We start from the raw sequence: 9537 nt of genomic DNA, 5'->3' as shown, positions 1-9537 counted from the left end.
TGCACCTGTAGGGAAACAGGCTTTTAGAAATAACCACTAATATTTATTTACATTTTACCATGAAAAAGTAGTACTTTTACAGTAATTTTTTTAGCTTATATGCAAACACAATAAACATTATTAAATATCAGGAAAGCTAACGTTTCATACAAGGTAGCTTCAGACCAAATTCAAAATGAATTTGGATAAATTAGAAATACTGTGCATACATATAACCCTTTTGTGCACTGTTAGTCTTGGAATGTTAATCCTTGTTTTTTTGTCATGTCTGTAAAGGAAAAACAAAACAAAACAAAAAAACAGAGCCCTAGAGAAATGCTGTCACTTTTCATTTTTACACCCATCAGATTTAAGGAAAAGACTTTTTAGCCGATATTGATTGGTTGGAAGGAATGAAGGTTTTTAGTTACAGGTCCAGACACTAGTGCTGAAAATAAAGATTATAGCTAGTGTTCTTCTGTCTTCCATAGTTATTACAACTATGAGAGCCCTCCACCAAGTCATCTATCAATTCAAGTCTCTCTTTTTACCTTAATGTTGACACACAAGTTCATACAGAGTGGATGACCAAACTAGCTCAGATGAGGACAGCAAGAATTAAAGCAGGTGATTCTTCTCTTGTGGGAGAGCTCTCTCAGTGCGAACATGCCTTCTGTGGGCGGAAATCAGGAATCCACCAGCTGTTAATGGAGAGTGCCTTGCTTTCATTTCAGACAGCAGAGTTTTCCGAAGTTTCTCTGCTCCTCTAACAGCATTGCTCTTTAGTGTGTGTTAACCTGTGTTTGAAAGAAATGCTCTTGTACATTAACAATGTAAAGTTAAATGATTAAATTAAATTACATTTTATCAATGGCTACTGGTGTGTTGAATAAGCACGCTTCATTTAACAGTATTTTCTTAACCATTTATATAATGGTATTTTCTGTGAACTCTTAAACATATCCCAAATGGATTTTTTAAAAGGCTTACTAATGCTGAAAAATTAATAGGCATTCCAATGAATAGGCATTCATTGGAAATATATTAAACCTCACTGATTGGGAAGAAAGACATTCTAAATTCAATAACCATTTATTGACTACTTCCTGCAGGCAAAGCACAGTTGGGTGCTTTGAGGATATACAAACGTGCACAGTGTATGAAGTTTTTGCTTTCAACTGTATATAACATAAGTGGAGCTAACAATCTGTTGCCTAAACTTATCATTTAGGGGTATAAAGGATTTATTTCTATATCAAGATGACAGGATATCAGTTGTTTGTGAACCAGAATTTACAAGAATCAGTGTAAGAGTTCTCAAAGATTGATTGGTACTCTCTGCCTTTTTGCTGAAGCCATTACTACTACATTGCTTAGAAACCCTTCTGTGGGCAATGCAAATACAACTTTTATTCAGCTCTACCCCAAACACATATTCCAAGTTAGTACAAATATGTTTTTTTGTGTGTGCACTGATAGCTCAAAATTAGAAACGTGGGAGCTCTCATGATTTTCCTCATTAGTTCATGCATAAAGTATTTTCTAAGTGCTGTGTGTGGTCTAGGAGCCAAACCCTTCTCCCTGCTTCTTGGCAGTGCCTTCATTTCCTCAACTATAAAATACAGTAAGAAGAGAATGAGAGATACAGCGGAGCACCGTCTTGCATACAAATTCAAATATAGGTGCTTGGCCCAAAGGGAAAAAAGAAAGGGGGAGTGGGGAAGCTCCTTTTTCGGGGACTCTAGGGGCAAAAGTTTGGTTTGAATGGGGAGGGAGGCAAGGAAGTTCTATATAAGGGGCATTTATTTGCCTTTGGTTGAATTTGCATAAGTTAAATGCACAAAGATAGCGCAAGAAGCTAATTGTTGACTTTAAAAAAAATTGTGGTAAAACACAGATAAAACATCATTTTAACCATTTTTAAGTATCCAGTGATGTTGAGTACATTCATATTGTTTAAACAATCTCCAGCACTCTTCATCTTGCAAAACTGAAGCTCTGTTCCCATTAACAATAACTCCCCATTCCTCCCTCCCTCAGCCCTTGTAACCAATAGTCTTCTTTCTGTCTCTGTGAATTTCACTACCCTAGGTACCTCGTATGAGTGGAATCACACCGTATTTGTCCTCTTGCGTCTGGCTTATTTCACCTAACATAATGTTCTCAAGAGTCATCCATGTTGGAGCATGTGTCAGAATTTCCTTCCTTTTTAAGGCTAAATAATATTCCATACCACATAATATACCACATCTTGTTTACCTATTCACGTGTCAATGGACACTTGATTTGCTTCCCCCTTTTGGCTATTGTGAATAATGCTGGTATAAACATGGGTGTACAAATATTATCTTTTCAAGACTTTGCTTTCAATTCTTTTGGCTAAATGTTGACCTTTGAGCTTAAGTATTATGTAAATTATTTTCAAAGATAATCTTGATTATATGTGATTTTTTTTTTCTTTTTTTTGCCTTAGGCACTGATTTCAGACCCTCCCCATTTCCTTCTCTCTGGTAGCTCCACAAGCAAGCTGCTTATAAACCTTTGTTCTAGGACTAGGAGAAAAATGGGAAAGACTAAAATCAAAAATGGAAAAGACTGAAATCTAAGAGTATTAAATGGTCCATCATCTTGTCCAAATACTTTTCTTTGAAAAAGCCCATACTTTTCTTTGAAAAAGCCCATACTTTCAGCCCAATGGGTTGAAAATCTCATCATGTTTCAAAGAGGATTTTTGCACCTTCTATTATATGACACCCCTCACGATGAACAAAATTCTTCAAAAGATATTTAAGAAAATTATTCCTCAGGGTCATCACTGAGTTGTGACACTAACATAGACAATACTTTTTGTTTGTGCGTTCTGTTTGTTTAGTGCTGCAAGCACACTCATTCCTGTTTTATTTTTTTAACTCTGCCCATTTCATGGCTCCAACTGGGAGCCAAGGATCACCGGCCCCTTACCCAATTAACTGTTATGATGCTGGTCATCCTCCAGGCTGGGGCTCTAAGGGCATTTGATTCAAGGAGAAGGGGAGACTCAACATTTATTAGGCATCTATTATGTGTGCCAGATACTCCAGTAGATATGCTCATACATGATCACACTTAATGCTCACTACTTCTGAGAAGGTGTCATTATTCCCTGTCTGAAAATGGGGAAAGAGGCTAGGAGAGGGTGAGTACCTTGCCCAAGAGCCTATGGGATTTGAATACATGTCAATATGGCTCTGCAACCCCTGGCAGTCTTCCTGGTGCTTGGTCTTTAGACCCCTGCTCCTCTCTGAAGCAGAGAGAGCATTTACCCTCAGTTCCTGGCTCATCAGCAAGTGGTAAGAAACTCTACCCAAGCACCAGAGCTACTAGCCTATAGAGTGACACAACCTCATTTTCTCTTTCTGTCAAATTTATCACCTGTCTTACTAATTCTTCAGATCCCTTGACTCATGTCCCCTACCGTTTTTTCTCCAGGTACTCTAACTTTGTCCCTCACCAGCCTTAGACCCACAGAGCCTTGTAATCATGAAGCCCTGCTCCACTTTTGGAATCCCTTTCTGATGCTTTCCCCTCTAAACACAAATGTTCTCTGTACTCAGCATGGACTGCAATCATTCAACCCCTCACAACTCTTTCCTGCCCCAGCCAACTTCCCCATTTCCAGCTGATTTAAAACTTACACTGAGGTGCTATAGTCAACAGCTTAAAGGTTGTCCTCCTTTAGGTTCTACAACCTCCTCTCTGTTCCCTTCTGACCACATTCAGTAAACCCACAAAGACCAGCCTCATCATCCCCATAATCTGCTTTCCTTGTCCCTGCAGAGAGTTGCTGGAGCAATGCAGAGAACCAGACAGTCCTTGACCATCTCAGAGTTGTTCTCTTCCCAGCAGCCTGGGCTTCATTTTGCCCATTGAACATATGAGTCTCCTAACACACTTTCCACCTTTTATTCCTAAAATCCTAATTTCTTCCCCCGATCATTTCATCCTTGAACATTTTTCTTGCCAGTTTCTAATCAATTGTTCAGAATTACACAAAGGTGTTTTTAAGTATATATAAAAAAAGACACATAAATATACTAACCTAACATAGCTGCTTTCATATGTTTCATTGTCCATATGAACATGCTTAGGTTTTTCTTATTTAAAAAAAATAAAGAGTACATCTTTATATATTTGCATTTTTGCTTCCTACATTGCCAAGAGATTCTATGGGAAACTAAAATAATATACAATTGGAAAAATAAAACCGATTGAAAAGAAAAAAGTAAAATAATTCATATATACAAAAAATGAAACTGACTTAAAACCAAAAAATAATTATATTGCCCCTTTCTCCCCAACAGCCTGAATTTTGGTTTATCATTGCATATGTATATATTCCTAAACAATTTACTGTTTAGAGTTACACTTTTAAAATTTTATATTAGTTGTATCATAAGGTATATATTCTTCTGCAGCTTGTTTTTCTCTTTGCTCAAAATTATGTTTATCTATCAACAGATGAATGGATAAAGAAGATGTGAGGTATATATATACATACACACACAGACACACACAGACACACACACACACACACACACTGGAATATTACTCAGCCACAAAAAAGAATGAAAGAATGCCATTTACAGCAGCATAGATGGACCTAGAGATTATCACACTAAGCGAAGTAAGTCAAACAGAGAGAGACAAATATCATATGATATCATTTGTATGCAGAATCTAAAAAAATATGATACAAATGAACTTATTTACAAAACAGAAGTAGACTCACAGACATAGAAAACAAACTTATGGTTATCAAAGGGGGTAGGGGTAAATTAGGAATTTGGGATTAGCAGATACAAACTACTATATGTAAAATAGATAAACAACAAGGTCCTACTGTATAGCACAGGGAACTATATTCAGTATACTGTAATAGACTATAATGGAAAATAATCTGTATATGTATAACTGAATCACTTGGCTCTACACCAGAAACTAACACAACATTGTAAATAAACTATACTTCAATTTTTTAAATATATTTATCCATGATATCATATGGCTCTAATTCATTAATTTTCACTGCTTTGTAGTACTCTTTTAATACATTATAATTTCTTTATTCACTGTCCTGTCAATGGTTATTTGAGTTGTTTTTAAGTTGTTGTTGTTTTTGTTTTTTTGTTTGTTTTTTGCGGTACGCGGGCCCCTCACTGTTGTGGCCTCTCCCGTTGTGGGGCACAGGCTCCGGACGCGCAGGCTCAGTGGCCATGGCTCACGGGCCCAGCCGCTCCACGGCATGTGGGATCTTCCCGGACCGGGGCACGAACCCGTGTCCCCTGCATCGGCAGGCGGACTCTCAACCACTGCGCCACCAGGGAAGCCCTAAGTTGTCGTTTTTAAGTTGTTATTTAAGTTGTTATTTAAGTTTCCGTGTTCTTACTATTACAAGCTATAATATCAGGAACATTTTTGTACACATCTCCTGATAAACATAGGCAAGAATTTTTCTAGGCTAGTAGTTTTCAAAGTGTGTTCGCAGGACCAGTAGCATCAGCATCACTTGGGAACTTGCTAGCAATGTAAATTCTCAGGTCCTACCCCAGACCTACTGAATCAGAAATTCTGGGGTTAGGGCTTAAGAATCTGTGTTTTAATAAGCCCTCCAGGTGATTATGATGCATGCTAAAGTTTGAGAATCGCTGCTCTAGGATTACCAAGAAGTAGAACTGCTAGGTTATAAGGTATGCAAATCTTCTCCTTTACTGGGTATACCAATATTCTTCAAAAGTGGTTGTACCAATTTACACTCTGAACAACATTGTATGAGGGTTCCATCTGTTCTACATCTTCCCCAACACTTGAATTCATCAGGACTTTTTATTTTTGCTAACTCAGCACTTATAAAATGGCACCATGTTGTGCTTTATACAATTATGAATAGAGCTGCCTATTTACCTACAGGCCTTTGTGTGAACATGCTTCATTTTTCTAGAGTAAATACCTAAGAGTGGAATTGCTGGGTAGGTTTGTTTAACTTCATAAGAAACCGTGAAACCTTTTTACATAGGAATAGAATATTTAGCCCGGCACATAGCTACTCAGGATAAACACATTTCTCAGACTTCCTTGCAGCTAGGGGTGGTCTTGGCACTGTGTTCTGGTCAATGGGATATAAATGAAATTGTCGTCTGGGTACTATGTCCTATATGCCACTCTCTCCTTCCAGATGGCATTTGACAGTGGCCTTCTAGAGACAACATTATTATTGTTTGGCCCCAGAAAGTGGCTTTATGGGTAGAAATTTCAGCTTGGAGAAGAATCAAGAGTAGTATCATAATAGGTGATATTTTAGGATGACTTGTACATAGGGCTAGTCCTGGAATATGTCTGATTGGTATTGTAACCCACATGTTAGCTGGGGTCTCTTCTCCTTAGGATCTAGAAGGGATTGTTTTTAACTCCCTATTCCACAAATAGTGAGGTCCAAAGACCTCCTCAAGATATCTGCAAATTCTGCCAATTTTTACATTAGCTCTGGCTTCAGGTTCCCTGTTCTGTTTGCTTAGCTCTGTTAATGGACTGTCTTGCTGTATTGCTGATGTCATCCCTATTTCTGGTGTTGCTCTAGAAGTAGAACCATCTCCCTATCCCATCAGTTAACTGTGGTTGAAGAGGAACATGCATTGACCCTTCAGAAAATATTGTGACCTGAATAGTTTAAATCTGAAGGGGCTGTAAATATAGTGGCACTGTAACTATCATGTCTAGTGTAGTAGGAATCTTGACTTGGCGCATGAAGCCATTGTGGAGGGTAGTTTTGGTAGAATCATCCTTAGTACCTAGCACAGTGCCTGGTTCACCAGAAACCCTTAGAAATGCTTACTTAGTGAATTCAAGTTAGATATTCATTGATGGAGGTGGGAGATGGAAGCCACATCAAATTCCCAAGAGATAGACTATGTCATGATTTTTGAAGTTGGTATCTAGAGCCAAAGTGTCTAGTCTCATATTTTTCTGAACTTCAATGCCAAAGAGAGAGAGAGCGAGAAAATCAACACAACCCCAAGGAAGGTTTGTTTTTTCCCTTCCCTTTAGAAAGCAGCTGTCAGTTTAACTTATCCCAAAATACTGTCAGTGATGAGCATGACTGAAAATGTGTTTTATCTGTAATTAGAGAGATTACATTAAACACTATTATTTGCAGACACACATTGAATTAACCCTAATCGAGGCTAGCAAATAGTAGAGCCTGCCTATTTTTCACCTCAAAATTTTTAGAAAATTGTGACAGTTGACACACGAGGGACAATGCTGACAAGATTTCTTTCCATCAAATGCCAGACAGTAATTACAATTGCCTTTAAAAATGTTTTAAGCAGTTTCGTTAGTAAATCAGAAGTTGCCACAAATCATGCTGATAGTTTCTAAACATGGAGGTTGTTGACTGTGCATTCCAATATGAGTTTAATGAATTGATTTTCTAAGGAATTTAACTTTTCATGTTTTCAGGTGTAATTAATTCACTCTGATTAATGTGATTAGCATAGATATCAGTGGATTACACATGATGCCCTCTATTTATTCACTTATTTTTAATCTGCCACACTGTCCATTGGGAAATTATATATGTGTCTTTTGGGGGAAACATCTTGCTCACGGCTCTGATCACATTGGATTTCTGCAAAGCGGAATCCTGGTAGGAATTCATTGATTATTTACAGGCTATGCAGCAATGTACTTTTGTTTGAGGGACCTATTAAAGTTTACACAGTTCCGGGCTTTAAAGAGCTTATAATCCAGAGGGGAAGATGAGACAAACATTCCGATGCAAGTCACTCACAAGGAAGAATGACTGTCCTCAAATTCTTCTTTTTCTGAGCGCCTCTCCCCTCCTCCCCTTAAATAATGCTATTACTCAGTGGCCCTCCTCTTCTCCAGTGCTTCCCACTATCCTGGGTACTCTTATCTGTGGCTTCAACTACCACTCCCAAATCTGTATCTCTAACTCAGTCCTTGCAGATGCCTCCAGGTAGCTTCACCTGTATATCCCACAGGTACTCCAAATTTAACATACCAAACCCCAATCTCCATCCAAACATGCCCCTCCTGTCTTCCCAATCTCTGTAAATGCCTCCTCCATCCATCCAATCAGCCAAGCTATACTATTATTGTGAGTCTCAGGACAAGAAGAAATTCATTTATTCCCCATCGTTCTCAAAATTTAACATTCATTTTAACGTTCATTAGAATCATCTGGAAAGCTAATTTAAAGCAGAGCTTCCTGAGACCCGTGCCCAGAAATTCTAATTCAGCGATCTGGAATGGAATCCATGAATTTGCATTTCTAACAAGCTCACACGTGACACCAATGCTGTTGGACCAGGGGCCACAGTTTGAGAACCATTGCCCTAGATAATGAATATAACATAGACACATTTCCATGAGCCGTCAAATCCCTACTCGGTGAGCAATCATTGCCAAAGAATGAAGGCCCAGGAAGTAAATCTCCTCTGGAGAAAGCCTCTCTGCATCAATCAGAGGCAGTATGAATTAATGAAAAGGCATGTGATTTAATTATTCCTTCATCCATTAACTATGTATGAGTGCCTACTCTCTGCGAGGCACAGTGCAAGGCACTGAGCTATTCTCTGAGATACAGTGCTGAGTAAAACCATGACACAGTCCATGTTTTAACAGGTGAACTCAGGCACTCCATTGAGACTTAGATAATCTGTAAAATGGGGACTGTACAGACTTTATGAGAGATATCAAATAGAGGACTAACGTAAATGCCTAATTCAGCACCTGGCACACTGATTCTCAAAAAGGATGCTGAATAATTAGTAATTAGTTCTTATTTTTTATGTGAGAATTAGCCATTCTAAAGTGCTATGCAAATGCTAGTTGTAATTATTTTTAGCATTATTTCATAGACTCCTCAGTGAGTTTACCCAGGTAGTTTTTGATCTAAAAAGAGTATTGGTTTATTTACTTATGTGTATATACATAGAAATAAGTTCTGGAAAGATATATAACAAATTGTTAACAGTATTTATTTCTCTGTGGAATAATTATGAATTAATCTATATTTTCTAGATTTTTTTACTTCTTTCTCTTTCTCTTTTTAAAACTTGAAGTACAGTTGACTTACAATATTATATTAGTTTCAGGTGTACAACATAGTGATTCAGTATTTTATAGATTATACTCCATATAAAGTTATTATAAAATATTGGCTGTATTCCCTGTGCTGTACACTACATCCCGGTGTCTTATTTATTTATTTATTTATTTATGGCTGTGTTGGCTCTTCATTGCTGTGCACGGGCTTTCTCTAGTTGCGGTAAGTGGGGGGCTACTCTTCCTTGCATTGTGCAGGCTTCTCATTTCTGTGGCTTGTCTTTGTTGCAGAGCATGGGCTCTAGGCATGCAGGCTCAGTAGTTGTAGCTCACGGGCTCTAGACCTCAAGCTCAGTAGCTGTGGTGCGTGGGCTTAGTTGCTCTGCGGCATGTGGGATCTTCCCGGACCGGGGCACGAACCCGTGTCCCCTGCATTGGCAGGCGGATTCTATT

The sequence above is a fragment of the Lipotes vexillifer genome, unplaced genomic scaffold, assembly GCF_000442215.2.
Source record: "Lipotes vexillifer unplaced genomic scaffold, Lipotes_vexillifer_v1.1 scaffold809, whole genome shotgun sequence".
In the NCBI taxonomy this organism is placed as follows: Eukaryota; Metazoa; Chordata; class Mammalia; order Artiodactyla; family Lipotidae; genus Lipotes; species Lipotes vexillifer.
This window is presented reverse-complemented; position numbering follows the sequence as displayed.